Source organism: Malania oleifera, chromosome 2 (genome assembly GCF_029873635.1).
Source record: "Malania oleifera isolate guangnan ecotype guangnan chromosome 2, ASM2987363v1, whole genome shotgun sequence".
Lineage (NCBI taxonomy): Eukaryota > Viridiplantae > Streptophyta > Magnoliopsida > Santalales > Ximeniaceae > Malania > Malania oleifera.
In genome coordinates, this window is record NC_080418.1 from 5,496,737 (window position 1) to 5,516,811 (window position 20,075).

A 20,075-nucleotide genomic window follows, 5' to 3' on the forward strand; every position below is an offset into this window, starting at 1 on the left:
GGATCAAGGATTTTGGTGGAAAAAAAAAAGAAAGTAAAATAAAAAAGAAACTCATTTTCTATTGCATTTCTCTTTATGGAATGTTGATACAATATAAAATTAAAATTTGAAAAATATTTTAATTAAAAAAATATTTTGACATTTTCAAAAATATAAAATGTGTAGAATTTGTCATTTGGTTGCAATGATTTTGATTTTTTAAATAACTGAATTGTTCATCATTTCAGATTAATGAAAAAAAAGGCTTATAGGTTTTTGTAATTCAAAAAAATTATTATTCATAAATATTAAATTTTCTAGACTCTACTAGCGGCTCCGAAGTAGTTTACCTCTTCCTTTCACCGTTTGCTTAAACACCGCGCGTTCCCTCCTTACCTCTCTCGCTAAACCCTGCCGCCGGTTCGGCGAGCGTCCCCGCTGACTCCATCGGCGAGCATATCCCTCGACACTGCAGACGACAATCTGCAGCAGTAACTCTTCAGGTATGAGTCTCTCTCTCTCTCATAGCTAATCTATAACGTTTAGAGAACTTGCCCGAATGTTGTATGTTTTGTGTTTGCATTTTTTCGTCTCCAAATATGAACGTTTTGAAGCAAGTGGTCCCTAATTTGTTTTTGATTAATTATTAATTCTTTTGCTTCTGACATAAACAATCTTTCAGCCGTAGGCACTAGGCATATGCATTTGACTAAGTAGGTGAGGATTAACCTCTGCATTTAGGAGTATTCTGACGTCATACAAGTATCTGAAGGGTTTGTTTTTATGAGTTAATTTTTGAGGACTCATAACAACTTAAATGCTAACTAATAAATTTCAATTAAGTAGCTAAGAATCAATCCGCCAACTCATAAGAATAGAGTTTTTCTTAGGAACAGTTCCAGAAGAACATTTAAAATTTTTTTTTTTCATAATTTTTATTTAAAGCCCTTGTATGTACCACGTGAAAGGGTAGAAGGCAATGATGTCAAATACCTTCATCTCTTATTTGAGGGAAAGGTTGTTTGGTATTTCTTCACTTTGGATGTTTCAAATTGAACTCCTTTTTCTATTGCCCCACATGGGATCTAGCCCCGCCCCACTTTGCCTCGTCACGATCTGATCTTGTTCAGGGCATTATGCTTACCTGTGTCCGCTTGTCTCGTGCGTTTGGGATGGGTTTTCATCATGTAAATATTAGTGTAGGGTTATTTTCTAGTAGTAATTTTCCCCTATGCTAAAAGAGGTAGTATGACTTCTTGGTCACTTTGATGTTTCCTAGTGTCAGAGTGAGAATAGAATTTAAAACTCTGTAGGGGAGGGTGAGTGTTCATCAACTTGTAAAATTCACTAGTTATTGTCAACGTGTGTAGCCTGCTTGCCTCCCTCGCTAGACACATTGTTAACGGAAGTGTTGTTAATGAATTAAGTTGCTTCAATGTTTACTGCTTACGTGCTACTTCTTTCATAACATGCTTACTGCTTTCGCTTATATTTGATTGAAGGATAATGAAAAGTATTTTGTGGGTGAATTGTGGTAAATGATAGACTAGCTAGTTAAACAAGAGGGCTTTAGCTAGCGCTGCACGGTCCATTGACAAAGGTGTGAAATACTCGGTCCATGACACCTGGTGTTAGAGCTCGGTTAGTTGGTACGTGAATTCAGTTGCCTTTGTTGTGGGATTGGTAAAGTTTTGGTAAATGACCATGCTAACAAATGCTAAGAGAATTAGTGTGCTGGAAGGACAGGCTGAGACAGCAACCAACAATGTGGCCATAGAGATGGCCCAACTGATGGAACGTGTTGATGAATTGGAGGGATCACAAAAGCATCAACAAAGTTCGATGAAGGAAACGTCAAAGGACTTTCACCACACTGTGGAAACCTTGCAAGCTCAGATGGCTGACCTGATTGCAAAGGTGAATGTGATAGTTCTTGTTATAAGAAACTCTAACACTCCATGGTTTAGTAAGACCAAAGTACCAGAACTAGGACGTATGAGGGTGCCCGTGATGCCAAAGAGTTGGAGAACTTCTTGTTTGATATGGAGCAGGACTTTCGCGCTTTGAGGACGGATTCAAAATAGGTGAAAGTGGATACTGTGATTATGTACTTGGTTGGTGACATCAAACTATGATAGCATATTAAGTACAATGAATTTGATAATGGACGTTGTGTAGTGGACTGTTGGGCAGACTTGAAGAGAGAGCTCAAGGTCCAATTTTTTTCTTGAGAATGTTTAGTACAATGCTAGGAAGAAGCTAAGAGACCTCAAGCATATTGGGTCAATTAGGGAATTTGTGAAATAATTTTCGGCTTTGATGTTGGATATCGGGGACATGTTGGAAAAGGATAAGCTATTATATTTTCTTGAGGGGTTGAAACCATGGGCAAGGACAGAACTTCATAAGCAAAGAGTACAAGACTTGTCTATTGCACGATCTGCCGCAAAACGCTTGATTGACTACGTTGGTGATAATATCGCTTCGTCCAAAGAGCTTGGCGTAGGGGGTAAACAACGGAAAGTCTTTCAAGAAGGGCAAACCCAAAAGTGGTTGAGCTGACTATAAGACATCAATTTCAAAAGAAGTTTCATCGTCTCGAGGGTTCAACACACCCACTGGAAAGAGTAGAATTTCATGCTACTTGTGTCGATGCCCTCACAGAGTTATTGAGTGCCCTGACAAGGCATCACTCAGTGTCGTACAAGGTTCCATTACGGAGTAGGTAGTGGAAAGTGATGGGGAAGAGGAGGATACCCCGAGGATGGGTGTGATGCAGCTGGTGTACGCATTGGAAAAGCAGGCGAAAGCACTGAAAGTCACACAAGCGAAAGGACTGATGTTTGTGGATTTGAGGATCAATGGGAAGAGTACCCGTGCTATGATGGATACCGAGGCTACCTATAATTTTGTTTCACAGACAGAAGCAAGGAGACTTAACTTATCCTTGGAGAAGGATTTAGTACGCATGAAGTGGTGAATTCTATAGCCCAGCCTACTCTGGGAGTAGCCAAGCAAGTGACTCTGAAGCTTGGACAGTGGACAGATCATGCAAATTTCACAGTGGTGCCGTTGGATGACCTCCAAGTCATTTTAGGAATGAAATTCCTGAGGGAGACTAAGGCAGTGCTGATGCCTTTTTCTGGTTCCCTGTGTTTGATCAGGGATCATCCTTGCATGGTGCAAGCCGTTTTAAAGAAAGGAGACGATGAGAAGTTCCTTTAAGCCATGCAACTCAAGAAGGGATTGACAAAGGGTGAGCAGACATAACTAGTCATGATGGTGGTAGATGATGAAGTAGGCCAAGAGCTGGTGCCTACGACCATCCAAGCTGTGTTGGATGAGTATAAGGAGGTGATGTTGGATAAGCTGCCTCATAACTTGCCTCCACAAAGGGGTGTGGAGCATGAGATCAGGTTGTTGCCAGGAGTGAAACCACTTGCTAAGGGGCCATATCGGTTGGCACCTCCAGAACTGGCAGAGTTGAGAAAATAACTTGATGATTTGTTGGTAGCAGGATATATTCGCCTTTCCAAAGCACCGTTCGGAGCACCAATGTTGTTTTAGAGGAAACATGATGGGAGCATGCGGATGTGTGTAGACTACCGAGCGCTCAACAAGGTGACAGTGCACAACAAGTATCCTATTCTGTTGATTGCTGATTTGTTGGATCAAATGAGTCATGCCAAGTACTTCACTAAACTCAACTTGAGGTCAGACTACTATCAGGTGAGAATTGCTAATGGGGATGAGCCGAAGACAACTTGTGTGACGAGGTATGGGGCATATGAATTCTTGGTGATGCCATTCGGGTTAACGAATGCGCCTGCGACATTCTGTACCTTGATGAACCAATTATTTCGTGAGTACCTTGACAAGTTTGTTATGGTGTACCTGGATGATATTATTGTCTACAGTTTCACTTTGGAGGAACATAAAGAGCATTTATGGAAGGTGTTCGGAAGGTTGAAGGGGAATAGTCTGTATAGTTGTTAAAAGTGCGCATGAGGTGCGCCTAGGCGTGAGGTGCAAAGAGGCAAGGAGGCTAGCGCCTCATCCCATGTGAGGCGAGGCGACCTGCAAGAGTCACAGTGAGGCGCAATGAATTGTAGAGGGGTGCTTGGCTATGTGAAGCGCACCTTGAAATTTTTGAGCCTATTAAATAAAGAAATAGCCAGAGGCCAGAGCCCTAGCCCTCATTCGACTCAAACCAATAGGAGCCCTAGGCCTGTTCTCGAGTCCCCATGACCCTTTGCGAGTTCGTCTTGCACATTTTGAACCAGCAGGAGCCTTCGCGAGCCTTCGAACCAGCAGCGTGAGTTCGTCTTTGAGCCTTCGAACCTGCAGGAGCCTTCGCAAGTTCATCTGCGAGCCTTCGAACCAGCAGCGTGAGTTTTTCTTCGACCTTTCGAACTAGCAGCGAGCTCGTCTTCGAGCCTTTGAACCTTCGTAAGTCGTCTTCTTCTTCTTCAGTTCTTTCCCGTTGCCTTCTTCTTTCTGCTACCTGCTACTGCTTCTTATAATATTATATGTAATTAAATATGTAGTTTAATGCAAGTTTATAACTAATACATAATACTTTTTTTACTGAATTTAGCTATGGTTTTTGTAATTTGTTTGGAAATGCATTATACAAACTATACATTTTGCTATACATTTCATTACATTTCCAATTTTGCTATTGAATGTTTTGGCATTTTAATTTCTAATATTACTAGATATACATATGTTCATACATCAATTACCCCAAATAGACATTTTACATTATTTTTATAGTTGTGCGCCTCACCTTCGTGAGGCGCGCTTTCGCCTCGGCTTCAAATACCCTTTGCGCCTCGGCCCGCCTTGCGCCTTTGATTACTATGATAGTCTATATGTGAAGAAAAAGAAGTGTTCTTTTGCTCAGCGGAGCATTCAATTCCTTGGTCATGTGATTGAGTAAGGTCATATTAGGATGGATATGGAGAAGGTAAGAGCGATTCAAGAATGGAAGATCCCAATGATAGTGAAGGAGCTGCATTCCTTTCTTGGCATTGCCAACTATTGCATGAAGTTCTTAAAGGGGTACTCGCGGAAAACTGCTCCTATGACAGAACTACTGAAGAAGGGTCAGGGGTGTAATTACAGAGAAGTGCTAGGGAGCCTTTAATGACTTGAAGGATGCCATGATGAGAGATCCGGTACTTGTTCTTTCGGACGTCATGAAACCCTTTGAGGTACAAACAAATGCATTGGACTATGCCCTTGGAGGAGTCTTGTTACAAGAGGGACATCCTGTTGCATACGAGAGCTGTAAGCTTAGTGAAACAAAGCGGAAGTACACAAATCAAGAGAAGGAGATGCTAGCGGTGATACATTGTTTTCGCGTGTGGTGGCCTTACTTGGGTCAAGGTTTATGGTGAAAACGGAAAACGGATAACTCTGATGTTAGCCACTTCTTCACAGAGCAAGTTGACACCCAAGCAAAGCCGATGGCAGGAATTCTTGGCCGAATTTGATTTCCCATTTGAGCACAAGGCGGGGGCGCCTGAACCAAGTTGCTGATGCACTGAGTAAGAAGGCCGAGCTGGCAACCCTACAGATAGTTATCCACTTGAATGTGACTATTGTTACCATGATGATGTGGGAGCGCATCAAAGAGAATTTAGCCAAAGATCCAATTGCGTAGAACCTAATGAAGTTGACCGAAGAGGGGAAAGCGCGTTAGTTCTGGATGGAAGATGGATTTTTGATGACCCATGGTAGTCGGCTCTTCGTGCCATGAGCTGGAGATCTGAGGAAGACACCATTGAGAGAGTGTCACGATACCTTGTGGGTTGGATATCCAAGATGGCAGCACACTTTGGCCTTACTGAAGCAGAGGTATTATTGGCCGTACACATGTGATGATGTAGTTGATTATACCTGGACTTGTCTCACCTGCCAACAAGACAAGGTGGAACGAAAGAAGATTGCAGAGCTGCTGGAGCCCCTATCAGTATCATCCAAATCATGGGAAAGTGTCTCACTGGACTTCATCACCAACTTGCCCAGAGTGGGAGACGCAGGGTTTATACTTGTGGTTATAAATAGGTTTTTGAACTATGGTACGTTTATACCCGCACCAAAATACTGTTCAGCAGAGTAGACGACACAACTATTCTTTACGAATATTGTGAAGTATTGGGGTGTTCCCCAAGATATTGTTAGTGACTGAGACTCAAGATTTACCGGTAACTTCTGGACATAACTTTTCAAAATCCTTGATTCACATCTTGACATCTCTTCGAGTTACCATCCACAGATAGAAGGACAAACAGAGAGATTCAATTGGCTACTAGAAGAGTACTTGCATAATTTCATCAACGCCAACTAGAAGAATTGGGTGCAACTATTTGGTGTGGTTCAATTCTGTTTCAATGCCCAAAAGAGTTTAACAACCAACAAAAGCCCTTTTGAGCTTGTTATAGGCCAGTAGCCCCTGTTACCTCACATAGTGGATGAGCCGTACAGAGGAAAGAGTCCCAGGGCGTACATCTTCACCTAAGAATGGAGACAGAATGCAGAGATTACCCAAGCCTACCTGGAGAAAGCCTATAAGCGGATGAAGAAGTGCGCAGATCAGGGGAGAAGACCGCAACACTTCAACGTAGGTGACTTGGTGCTTGTTAAGCTTAATCCTGAATAGATTAGGTCACTACAAGGACGAGATTGGAGACTACTTCGTAAGTATGAAGGACTAGTTCCCATCTTGGCCCAAGTCGGGAAGACATCTTACAGAATTGATCCCTCGGCTTAGATGAAAGTGCATCCTGTGTTTCACATCAGTTGCCTCAAGCCATTCAATGCCAACACCGAAGATCCAAGCATAAGTTAGTTAATCAGAGCAGAATTGAAGACTGTGGAACCTGACAAATGTGAAGTTGAAGATATCCTTGCAGACAGAGAGTTCACTTCCTCAAGGAAAAAGTAGCGGGAGTTCTTATTGAAGTGGAAAGGCCTTGGTGACGAAGAAAGCAGCTGGGTTTATGCAGAAGATATGCAACTGTTCGTGGACAAAGTTGAAGTTTACCTAGCGTCAAAGTCTATGAGGACCTCGACTGCATAAGTGGGGGAGCGTCACGAGCCGAGCTTGTTCAGGGCATTATGCTTGCCCGTGACCACTTGTCTCGTGCGTTTGGAATGAGTTTCTATCATGTAAATACTGGTATAGGGTTATTTTCCAGTAGTAGTTTTTCCCTGTACCAAAAAAGACAGTATGACTCCTCGGTCACTTTGATGTTTCCTAGTGCCAAAGTGAGAATAGCATAGAAAGCTCTTTAGGGGAGGGTGAGCATGGTTTTAAATAACGGCCACGACCGTTACGTAACGGTTTTTTGGGTTATTGATGTCGTTACACACCGCGACATTGGTGGGAAGAAAAATCACAGCTGTAGTGGTTGTTATGGATCGCAACCGTTACATAAAGGCCGCTATGACCATTAGGTAGCTGTTATAGAATTGTTACACCAAAAAAAATATTTTATTTTTTACTTTTTCTTCTCATTTTTTCCCTCTTTCATAAATCATTCTCAATATACCATGTGGCGAGAGAGGGAAAAGATTATAATGAGGATGACAATGATACAAAATTTACTATTTCCTTAAATACTCACAAGAGATGCATTAATTAACAATTTGAAAATACTAACTTGTTAGGAAAATATTTTATTTTGATAATATTAGTAATGTGATATTTCTGCTCTATATTTTTCAACTTCAACCTTCTTTCTTTTCCAGCTATTTTATATTTGTATTATTCGTATGTCTTATGTGTCTAATAGATTAATGGAGTGTATAAATGTAGTTTTTTTATTAATTAATTTAACACACATAGGAATTTATCACATATTAGAACAATGAGAAGTATAAATATGCGCACACGTAATTTTTCTATCAATGGTGGTTTAAAACAAATGTAAACTTGTTGCCCTTACCAAATAACTTAGTTAGTTGAACTAAAGGATCCAAAATACACTCAAACTCTATCTAAGAAGGGCTTAAAGTTTAAAACATGCAAGTACGCTAATATGCACAAGGTTGTGCGTGCTTAAAATAAAATTCATGGTCGTTACACCTGCTTCTTGTTATGTAACATTTGCTACTCCCTCTTCCCGTTACACCCGTTACCATTACGTTATGCTACCCGCTACCACGATTTAAAACCATGAGGGTGAGTGTTCATCAACTTGTAAAACTCACTAGTTATTGTCAACGTGTTTAGCCTACTTGCCTCCCTCGCTAGACACACAATGTTAACGGATGTGTTGTTAATAAATTACGTTGCTTTGACGTTTATTGCCTACGAGCCACTTCTTTCATAACATGCTTACTGCTTCCGCTTATATTTGATTCAATGATAATAGAAGTGTTTTGTGTGAGAAAGCCGTGAACCTACTGAAGATCGGGGGCATTACACGGTCGACTGGCCCTAAGGCGATTTCCAATTTCGTGAGAAACGATATGCCAAGTTCAAGATCCGGTCGACTGGGCTTCATACAAATGAAGGTCGGTCGACGGGGCTTCATACGCTTTATAGTGAGCCGGTTGGCTGTGGCCTTCTAATTCTGGCCAAATGAACTGGTCGGTCGACTAGGCTTACAAGGCTTTTAAGAGCTGGTCGATTGGACCTTCATAAAATTGGCCATTTGAAAACTTCGGTTGACGGGGCCCTTAATGAAAATGATTTTTGCCTTCTTTTTAAGTTCAAACCCATTTTAAAACCTATGTAAAAGTTTGACATTTTAATTAAAAAGGTTTTTGTGAAACTTGCAGTTCCCTAAGGTCAATTTAAGGTCATTTGTGAGCTTCAAATATATCTTGTGATATGCATGCACATTCAAACCTAATTACTATTACAACCCAAAAAATAAACAAAAGTCTTCAGTCTTCTGCTCTCTGAATTCCTATGGAATACGCTGAGTATGATTGTCTAAGTACTTTTACGGCTTCCATATTGCATCCGTCACTTGTGCTTATAGAAATATAAACTTGTTCATACACTAGGTACACAAGTGAGATGCTGTGGTTTGTCATAATCAAAACTGGGATCGAACTCAAAAAGTCAACACCTTCTTCTCCAAATTCTTTAAATAAGTCATCTAGACGAGCATTCGTTCTAATAAAATTGTATACATAACACAACATGCAATTATAATATACTTTTTTTTCCTAATGCTATACGTAGGCCATTTTTTAAAGTATTGATAATCTAGCTTTTAAAACTTCAAAACATCGTTCTATGACATTTTGTAGAGAAGAATGCTTGAAATTAAATAACTATGTTGGGTCTTGTGGTCTCTCCCTTCCTCAATAGTCTCTTGAATGATATCTCTCTCCTTTATACGGTGAAAGAAACACAGACATATTTAAGTCAATTAGATATCATTCAACTCCTTCAGGCCACACATCCTTCTCTTTAACCTCCACACATTCATTCATGTCATTCTAATCTCAACAGTTTTCATCTTCGTAAAAAAGAAATGACAAGATAAATAAAGTAGGAGAACCAGGCAGCGCGAATGAGCACAATCGAGAATTAAACAGTGCACATGAGCATAATGGACACTTAATGCAACAAAAATGTGTGTGTGCTTTGCAGCCCTTGGATGAAAGGATGCAGAATGCCAAGAGACAAGGAACCCTTGTATTACTAGAAAATCTATATCTATCCTCCAAATCAGTAGAAGGAGGTATATGAAGGATATGATAGTTCTGGAAAGCATTAATTCTATTATCCAATTGAATATACATTGGTGTACTTGCTTATTTTTATAACTGTTCTTGTTAGTATGCTACTGTTGTCTGATTGGAATTTTGGTTGAACTCGGGAAAGACATGTAGACATAACAAGTTATTATGTATTAGACATGTATGGGGTATTTTGATTTAAAAAAAAATATTAGTTTCTAAAAGAATATATATTTTGTATAGACAATATGAAATTCAATTTCGTATATGCAATTTAATTTTTCTTTTCCGTATGGACAGTATTAACTCTTTGTATTGCATATGCAGTAATCATGCTTTTGATTTAAAGAGTATTAAATGTTATTTAATTTATATACTAACATAGTGTAAAAGGACCTTTGAGTAGAATTTAATACTTCTGAAAAAAAAAAAAATTTCTTTGTGTATTAAAAGTTAAAAAATTTGTACTAATTGTGATGCATTTATGTTGCAGCTATCATTTTTTTGTTTACTTATTAATAGTCAATACAAATCACCAGTAACACATCTTCCCTGCTAATGCTGTTTAGTAGAAGAAAAGAACACTGTTATGTCTCCTTTCTGAGAGCACCGTGTGTGTGTGGTATTGCGCTAAGTTTAAACCCTCGAGAAGTTGCTTTACTCCAAGCCCTTTTTTCTTTTTTATACCACAGTTCCAGACCAGCACCATTAAATCCAAATTAATTTGACCTCTGTTAGATTATACCTATAACATGCACATATGAGATGCTAAGTATGTTTTGTTCGATAGACTGGCAAATTACCAGCTTAAAATATGGAATTGTAGTATGAGACTTTAACAACTTTGTTCAAACAATAAAAGTAACAATAGTAATAAAAAGAGAAGGCTTGCTTCTAGAATTACATTATATTTCCTCTACAGGAATATTCAGATTCTGACAAATGCATGTCGCAGTAATCTAGCAAACATGTTTTTTATAAAAATTTATTATTTAAATGCATATTTTAGGTATACCTGATATTTTTGTTGTTTGGGAATAAATTGAAGCTCTGTGTGGGTAATATAAGAGGACCATGTCAAAGCTTTATATTGATTGCATTGCTATCTAACTTAACATATTAGACAAGCTTTTCAAAGAAAATGGAACAACAAATTTTGTAGATAAGAGTAAGAAGAAAAAAACACTGAAATTGGACACCTCTCAAGATGCACAGTACATGGTTTGTCCTACCCCACCCCCAAAAAAGAAATTGGATTAATTTTATTTGATATTTGCAGTAGAATAGGCAAGGAAAATACTAAAGATTGAAGATCCTGGCTGCAACGGTGGATGGATTGGCTTCCAATCATTGTGCAGCGAGGAGTTGAAGATGATTGGACAGACACGTGAACGAAGAAGGGATTCCAGGGGGAGGAAGTGCTGTGCGAATGACTTCGCAGAAGCTTCAGTAGCAGACAAGCACAGAGTGTAGACACCCCATTTTGTCTAGGGGCCACATATAACAAAAGAATACATTTTTATCTCATACAAAAAAGGAATACAGCAGAAAAATACAAAAAATGGAGAATACAACAAAAGTGAAATTCAGGAAAAATTTCTGAAATACAGCAGTATGATTTACAGAGCAAGAAATGTAAATACAAAAAGGGGGGGCAGGAGTCCCGATTCTCCATAACCCTGCTGGCACCTGCACACACAAAGAAAAATTAGTTGGCTCTTGATTAATTAAAAATAACTTTAAGAGAGTAAGTAGGTGGGACATTAGCTGTAAAAATTTAGTTGGATGGTTGATTTTAAATGCTCAAATTAATGCTTCCCATGCGTATAAATTAAGGCTTTCTAAAGGAGCACGAGGAGGCGGTGACAACAATAAACAGAGAAATTCGTATGGTGATACATTCACACAGTGAATTAGTTTGAAGAGGAAATTCAAGTAGTCTCAGTGATAAAATCAGAGCAAATTATGATTGTAAGCTCGAGGAAACTGCTGGAGAAATTGCTGAATTAAGAGATTCTGAGGATCAAAATTTGGGATTCGGAATTGCAAACAAAATCAAATGAAATGGATTAGAGATTGGAGGAGTTGAAGGCCAGAGGTAGGTGTTTTTTTTTTTTTTAATAAATATTTTAAGGTTATGTTTTCTATATTCAATTCGATAAGGAAAAATGCTCTGAAAAGGAACTAATGAGTTGGATCTAGTTGGTGGATCCGACCCATTAAATCGGGTCCATTGACCCTATTCACTGGATTCAGGTTGATCTGACCCATGTGACTAACAGATCCAATCCCCAATACCCAGTACCAATCTGGACCTGGGTCCCTTAACTTGTTGACCAATACCCAATTCCAAAAGCCCAACCCACTGCTTTTTAAAATAAAAGCCCAAAGCCCATTTTCAAAATACGAGCCCAACCTACAATTTTTTTTGTTAAATAAACAAGCCTAAGCCCATTTTCAAAATAAGAGCTTAACCCACTGTTTTCAAATTCAAAACCCAAACATAGGCTCAAGTCAATCAAACCCAAATAGAGGCCCAAGTTAACCTAAACCCAAACGAAAGCCCAAATTAATCCTAACCTTGAGTCAGGCCTAGTGGAACCTAATTCTAAATAGCCCAGGCCCAACCTAGATTAGCCTAGGTCCAACCTAACCCCCAACCATCCTAACCTGAGTTTCCACCCAAACCCTATCCCTCACCCTCGGCTTGACCCAACTATGGTCAAGCCCAGAGTCAATGGCTCCCGATAAAATACCAAGAACACACTCAGGAAAACCAAAAGAATAGAAACAGTAACAAAACGTAATAATAAATTAAAAGAAAGGGGAAGTAGGGGATGTATATGTGTCCGGAACCTGCAAGAGAATAGAACCCGAGATCCTAAAAGAAAGAAAGAGGAAAGAAAAAAGGAGAGAGAGTTTCGTCGAAAGAAACAGAGTGCAGAGTGAGAAAGGAGAAGCAAAGAGTGCATAGTGAGAGAGGAGAAGTAGAGAGAAAGAGAAGGAGTGTAGAGAGTTGTGAGGAAAATAGAGAGAGAGAGAGAGAGAGAGAGAGAGAGAGAGAGAGAGAGAGAAAGAGAGTATATGTAGAGAGGAGAGAGAAAAAGGGGAAGAGGAGAGAGAAAAATGTGGAAAAATGAAATAAAAAAAATTGGTTTTTATATATTGGGTAGTCTGACACGTGCCACCTCCGTACAGTGACATGTGTCACAATTTGGGCCTAGAATTATAGGGGTGATGTGGCATAATCTTAGCCATCTAATTTATGTTTTCTCTGAAGGGTTGGATTGCTGACACGACAATCATTTTCGAGTGGTCCAAACAACTCGGATAACGCCACGTGGCAGGGTGATGTTAGTTGCAAATTAAAAAATAAAAATAAAAATAAGAGGAGGAATTGGGTGATGCCACGTGGCAAGGTGATGTCATGCAGACGTCGCCGTGCTACATTGAATTAAAATAAATAAATAAATAAATGGGTAAATAAGAGATGCCACGTGTCACCACTCTGGGTGGACACGTGGCCCATTGTCCTGAACCGGTTTGTTATCCTAAACCATTTATTTTTTTTATTCATTTAAATTTTTAATTAGTTTTTTTTTTTTAAATTTTTAATTGGAGAATAATAATAAAAAATCATAAAAATCAGAGAAAAATCATAAAAAATAGGAAAAATATTTGTGAAGTTAGGGAAAATATTTGAGTTATTTTTGCTCAAAATTTTTAAAAATAAAAAATCCAAAAAAAAAGGAGGAAAAATTCTTTTAAAAAAATCCTAGAAAATTTTAGAAAAAATTTTCAGAAAAGTTTAGCAAAATTTTAGAAAAATTTGGGAATGTTCTTAAAGATTCTTTTGTTTAAAATTTGATTTTTTTTCTTTATTTTTGTGTGTGTGCGTCCCTATGATTTTAAAAAAGGGCAATGAGGTACTTTTTACCTTACCTGTATTGGTTATGTGATGTAGGATGGGGATGGGTGACTAGTCCTACAGGTTTCAACGCTTAATCACATACATGAGAAACACTTTAAAACGAGAGTTCAATCAACCAAACATAAACAAAATGAATCATGCTTTATCATGCGGTCCAAGGATTTTAAAAAAGTATATAATTCGATTCAAATTCATATCAGGTGGTTCTTTCACAAGATAGTCAAGTTACATGCCATGAAAATACCATTCAATCATTCAAGAAAATAAATCAATGTTACCACAATCATACCCCATAGTTGAGAAGCAAGTATGTGTATAAATAGTTAGAAATTTCACGTTTTAGAGGTATTTAGTAGACTGGTGGCGAAAAAACAGAATAAAAATGAGATTTTTAGGGGTTTTTGAGAAATGGGGGCTTATGGGATCTTAAACAAAGATGGTAACAAAGTTATGGATGGGTTAGGTTGAGTATTACTATGTGGTTCCTCTGGATAAGTTACCAATGATCAATGAACGTGAAACCATGAAATCTGTCGAGATCGCGGTGAACCGGTGTAAAGGTTGCTGCTTGTTGTTCGTCGTGTGCGGAGGGCGTGGGATGATTAGAGGTGGAACGATGTGATGATTCATCAAGGGATTAGCAAGACCATTTATCCCCGAATCTTTGGCATTCAAAAGGCTAAAGACACATGGGAAACACTGCGGAAGGAATTTCAAGGAAACAATAAAGCAGTCTTGATCTGACTACAATCTCTTTGGAAGAACTTTGATTGCTTGGCAATGAAAGATTCTGAAAGCATCAAAGATTTTTTCTCCAAGGTTGCTGAAATAGTCAACCAAATCAGAGCTTATGGTGATCGGATAGAAGAAAAAAAGATCGTTGAAAAAATTCTCAGAAGTTTACCACCAAAATTTGATCATGCAACTGCAGCAATTGAAGAATCAAAAGACCTCTCAATTATGACCATGTTTGACCTTTGTGGTTCTTTAGAATCACATGAGGAAAGAATTAAAAGATCTTCAAGTCAGCCCTTGGAGCAGGCTTTTCAATCAAAGCTCAATTTGAACCGGAAAAATCAAGAGAGGAAGGGAAATTTTCAATAACAAAACCAGTTTCAAAGAGGCCAAAATAATTAGTCCCGTGGTCGTGGAAGAGGCCGTGGCAAAGGCAGGAATTTTCAGCCTCAAAGGTCCAGCAATCAAGGATAGAATTGCATCATATGCAAGAAGTCAAATCGCACCTCAGCTTAATGCTATTTAAGGTATAAAAGGTGCAGCATTCCAAACCATTTAGACCGGGATTGTTGGCACAAGAAGAATGAAAGTTCAGAAGCAAATTTCAGTAAGGAAAACGATGAAGAGCAAGTGTTTCTCACTTGTCTCAATGTTGAAAGCAATGACGACAATGTTTGGTACCTTGATAGTGGCTGCCGCAGTCATATGACAGGTAAAACAGTGAGTTATTTGTTAAAATTGATGAAAATGCTTCAAATTCCGTTATTTTTGGTGATGGGAAATTTGTAAAAGTTGAAGGAAAAGATGTAATAGCAATGTAGTCCAGATCAAGTGAGCAAAAATTCATCCATGATGTTCTTTTTGTCCTAAGTCTTGCTCACAATCTCTTAAGTGTGGGGCAGTTAATTCAAAAAGGATATCAAGTCCATTTTGAAGGAAATGAATGCAGAATCATAGACAAGAAGAACTTATTGATGGCTAAAGTTGAGATGACTCGAAACAAGGTTTTTCCACTCTCCATCAAGTACACAAGTCCAGTGGTTTTGAAGAGTGAAATTTCAGAAGAATCTCAACTATGGCATCTCAGATATGGGCATTTAAATCATAAGGGACTGCGGCTTCTCAAGCAAAAGGATATGGTTCGTGGTCCTTCCCCAAATAAATCAAATTGAAGGAGTTTATGAAGGCTGTATTTATGGGAAGATGCACCACCTTCCTTTCCCCAAAACTTCTTGGAGGGCCAAAGCTCCTTTGGAGCTTGTTCATGTGGATATATTTGGTCCCACAAGAATACCATCTGTTGGAAACAAAAGGTATTTCTTCCTTTTTGTTGATGATTTTACTAGAATGATATGGTTGTATTTTATTCAGCAAAAATCAGATGCCTTCTCAATATTTCTGGAGTTCAAAGCCCTCGTTGAAAGGCAAAGTGGGCTGAAAATGAAGACCTTACGAACTGATCGTGGAGGTGAATTCATATATCACCCGTTCATGAATTATTGCAAGAAGGAAGGCATTCAAAGGCAACTAACAGTGAGTAGAAGTCCTCAGCAGAACAGAGTTGCTGAAAGAAAGAACCAGACCATTGTTGAAATGGATTGGAGCATGTTAAAAGGTAAAGGACTTCCTAATTCTCTTTGGGCCGAAGCTGTACATACCACTATTTATAAATTAAACAGGTCACCAACAAAATTAGTGAAGAATAGAACTCCCTATGAGGTTTGGAGTGGGAGAAAATCAGATGTTAGCCATCTGAAAATGTTTGGTTGTCTAGCCTACTCACTCAACAAAGCTCCTAATAAGGACAAGTTTGATCAGAAGGGAAAAAAACTTCTGTTTATTGGATACAATGATGAATCAAAGGGCTACCGGCTGCTGAATCCTGTTATTCACAAGCTGACAGTGGCAAGAGATGTCATCTTTGACGAAAGGGGAGTATGACAGTGACTTCCAGCGGCCAGAACTCAACAAATATTCTATATTTTGTACCAATTGAAGCAACAAGATCTAAATTAGCTACTGAATCTCAGAATTCAGCAATTTCAGAAGCTGAAATTGCACATGGGAACCTTAGTTCAAAATCTAAAAATTCAGAAAATGAAGGTACTTCATCCTCTTCACCTGTCCTAAGAAGATTTGAAAGAGTTAGAAGACCTCCAAAGAGGTATGGTGATTTTAGAAGCTATTTTTCTAATGAAAATTCAGAATTTGCTCTTTTCGCTTGTGAGCCACAAAATTTTGAAGATGCGGTGAAGGATAAAAAATGGAAAAAGGCCAGGGAAGAAGAGCAGAACATGATTGAAAAGAACAACACATGGAAGCTTGTGGATCCTCCTGAAGGCAAAGACATTATTGGTCTCAAGTGGGTTTACAAAATCAAGTACAACAAGTTGATTTCAAAGGTTATTCTCAACACCTGGAGTTGATTTCAATGAGACCTTTGCACCGGTTGCAAGAATTGAGACAATTCGGCTTGTACTTGCAATAGCTGCCAAATTGGAGTTAAATGTGTGTCAAATGGATGTTAAATCTACGTTTCTCAATGGAGAACTGAATGAGGAAGTTTATGTTGAGCAACCACGTGGATATAAAGTGAAGGGTAAAAAAGAAAAGGTGTACAAACTGAACAAGGCTTTGTATGGCCTCAAACAAGCTCCACGAGCTTGGAACAGTAAGATTGATTCTTATTTTCAGAATTTAGGATTTCAGAAAAGCTCTCATAAACCAACTCTTTATTTTTTTTAAAAAGAAACTGATTTCATCATTGTTTGCTTGTACGTTGATGTCTGATTTACTTTGGAAGTAATTTCATTTACTTGTTGATTTCAAGTACTCAATGATGAAAAATTTTGAGATGACAGACTTTGGGATCATGAGGTACTTCCTCGGGATGCAAGTTAAGCAAGGAAGAAGGGAAGTTTTTATTTCTCAAGAAAAGTATGCAGCTGATATCTTGAAGAAATTTCATATGAAGGTTTGTAAGGTTGTAAGTACTCTTATGGCTCTAAATGAAAAATTAAATTCTGATGATGGAGCTAAGAAATTCGACGAAATCAGTATAGGAGTTTAGTTGGATCCCTTATTTACTTGACTCATATTAGGCTTGATATTACACAAGTTGTTAGTATGTTGTCTAGGTTCATGCACAACCCAAGTGTACTTCATTATGCAATAGCAAAAAGGGTATAAAGATACCTTAAAGGCACACTAAAACTTGGACTGAAGTATAGCAAAGATTCTGAGTTTGTTTTGACTGGTTTCACTGACAATGATTGGGCCGGATCAATTGATGATCAAAAAAGCATATCGGCATATGTTTTCTGCCTTGGAAATGGCACCATTTCATGGTGTTCAAGAAAGCAAAACACTGTTGCCTTGTCATCTGCAGAAGCATAATATATTTCAGCAACAGAGGCTGCTTGTGAAGGAGTTTGGCTGAGGAAATTACTTAGTGATTTAGGACTGAAGCAAGAGGGTCCTACAACCATTTATTGTGATAATATGTCAGCAATAGCTCTAACTAAGAACCTAGTTTTTTCGCCAAGACAAAGCATATTGAGGTCAGACATCACTTTATTCGTGACCTTGTGCAGAAGGAAAAAATTTAGCTAGAATTCATCAGCACTAATGAACAACCAGCAGACATGCTCACAAAACCTATTACTACTGAGAAGATTTTGAAGTTCAGAGACATGTTATGACTCACGGCTTTAGAGGGGAATTTGTGAGAAAGCCGTGAACCTACTGAAGTTAGTTAATTCAGTTATTTAGTTGAAAAGTCAGCAAACAACACAGCTTACAGTCAGCATAACATTCAACAATAAAATTATTCATTCAGCAAGTTGTAGCCAGTGTGATTCTTATTCAAAGTTTTGTTCAATTTTTCAAAGTGGAATACAACTGTCATCCATTAATAACACATGAGTGAGTTATTTAGTCTAGGAACTTGTCATATTCTTTGCCTTGTTTTTAGGTTTATTTAATGAGTTGTTAAGTCCCTAGAATATTAAAATTTCCCATCTATTTCCCATGTACTCTGTCCTATAAATAGTGGCCTTATCCCAGTCATTTTCAGTAGTGAAAAAATAGAAAAGAATCTCAAAAATCCGTAGCTTTTTATATATGTAATTTCTTCATCAAGTCAGTGAATTAAAGAGGCATTTTTCAGTATTTTTCTTCTCTGTTTTTTCTGTTTTTCTATTCTTCTGTTCCAACATTTTGTGAGCGAATTGTGGTAAACAATAGGCTGGCTAGTTAAACAAGAGGACTTTAGCTAGCGCCGCACGGTCCATTCACAAAGGTGTGAAATACTTGGTTTGTGACACCTTGCACGAATCTAGACCACTTTTTGTATTGGTTTTCAAAATTTTTTAAAGCACCTGAGACCTGACTATTTTAGGACAGGATTTTGAACAGTTAAGTGATTTTATTGATTTAAATTCAGGTTTTATTTTTTGGCCGTGTATGTTATTTGCAAAAGATACTCTCTTAATTGATTAAAGTAGGGGTGGAGTAAAAATTAAGTTAGAATTATGAAGATTTTTTTTTGAATTTAGATGTTTTAAAGTAAGTAGAAATAAAATAGAGTGGCAGGAGGAACATCGGAGAGAATATTAAACTCAATGGCCAAGAAATTAATAGCACTACTAGATTTCGATAATTTGGATCTATTATGCAAGTTGACGGGGAAATAAAAAAAAAACTGTTATACATAGAGTTAAAGTAAAGTAGGCAAAATGGAAAACTACTTCAGGCGTATTGAATGATTGTAGAATACTCTTAAAATTAATAGGAAAGTGTTGTAGGACTGCTACCACCTATGCTATATGGATTGGAACGTTGGGCAACTAAGAAACAACATATCCAAAATTTGAAAATCGCTGAAATGAGAATGCTAGGTGGATCTTAAAATTAATAGGAAAGTCTTGTAGGACTGCTACCACCTATGGTATATGGATTGGAACGTTGGGCAACTAAGAAACAACATATCCAAAATTTTAAAATTGCTGAAATGAGAATGCTAGGTGTATCTTAAAATTAATAGGAAAGTCTTGTAGGACTGGTACCACCTATGCTATATGGATTGGAACGTTGAAACAACATATCCAAAATTTTAAAATCACTGAAATGAGAATGCTCAGTGGATGCGTAGTATAACATTAAAATATAAATTAAGAATTGAACATATTCACTGGAAGTTTGGCATAATACCTGTGTAAGTTAAGATATAAGAGGGGCTGCTCCGATGGTACGTAGGCCAAATAATGTTCCAGTGAGGAGTGAGTTGGTTACTCTTATTGATAGTAGTAGGGGGTAGGGGTAAACCTAAAGTAACTTAGAATGAGATAGTGAGTAACAACTTAATAGCCCTTAAATTGTCGAAGAAAATTATCCATAATCGTGTAAATTAACAAAAAAAGATTCATGTAGCACACCCTATTTAGTGGGACTTAAGAGTTCGTTTGTTATTGTTTTATGTTTAAAAAACAATCCATCCGTAAATTTTCATTTGAATTCTATGTTAATTGGAGCAATTAAATATTTAGGAACTTACCCCTCCAGCAGCCTATAAAAGGCCTTGATCCAGCCCATTCCACCAGAGGGCAGAGCGCAGCAGCAGCACTCTTATCTTCTTCTTTGATCTGTATCCTCTTTACTGTTCTGGTAGCAGCTGTCTACCTATCTCTACATTGCTCTGGCAGCAGCTTCCTAGCTGCATGAC

The 20,075-nt window shown here is 38.1% G+C and overlaps 1 protein-coding gene across 2 annotated transcripts in view; it reads left to right on the forward strand.

The window, feature by feature from the left end:
- The first annotated feature begins 299 nt into the window (after nt 1-299).
- The window catches only part of LOC131149078 (PHD finger-like domain-containing protein 5A), a 29,755-nt gene continuing 9,979 nt past the window's right edge, over nt 300-20,075 (forward strand). For both annotated transcript variants that reach the window (XM_058099152.1, XM_058099151.1), the window contains exon 1: nt 300-482. The gene's annotated coding sequence lies outside the window, so the exon portion shown is untranslated. The remainder of the gene's footprint in view (nt 483-20,075) is intronic.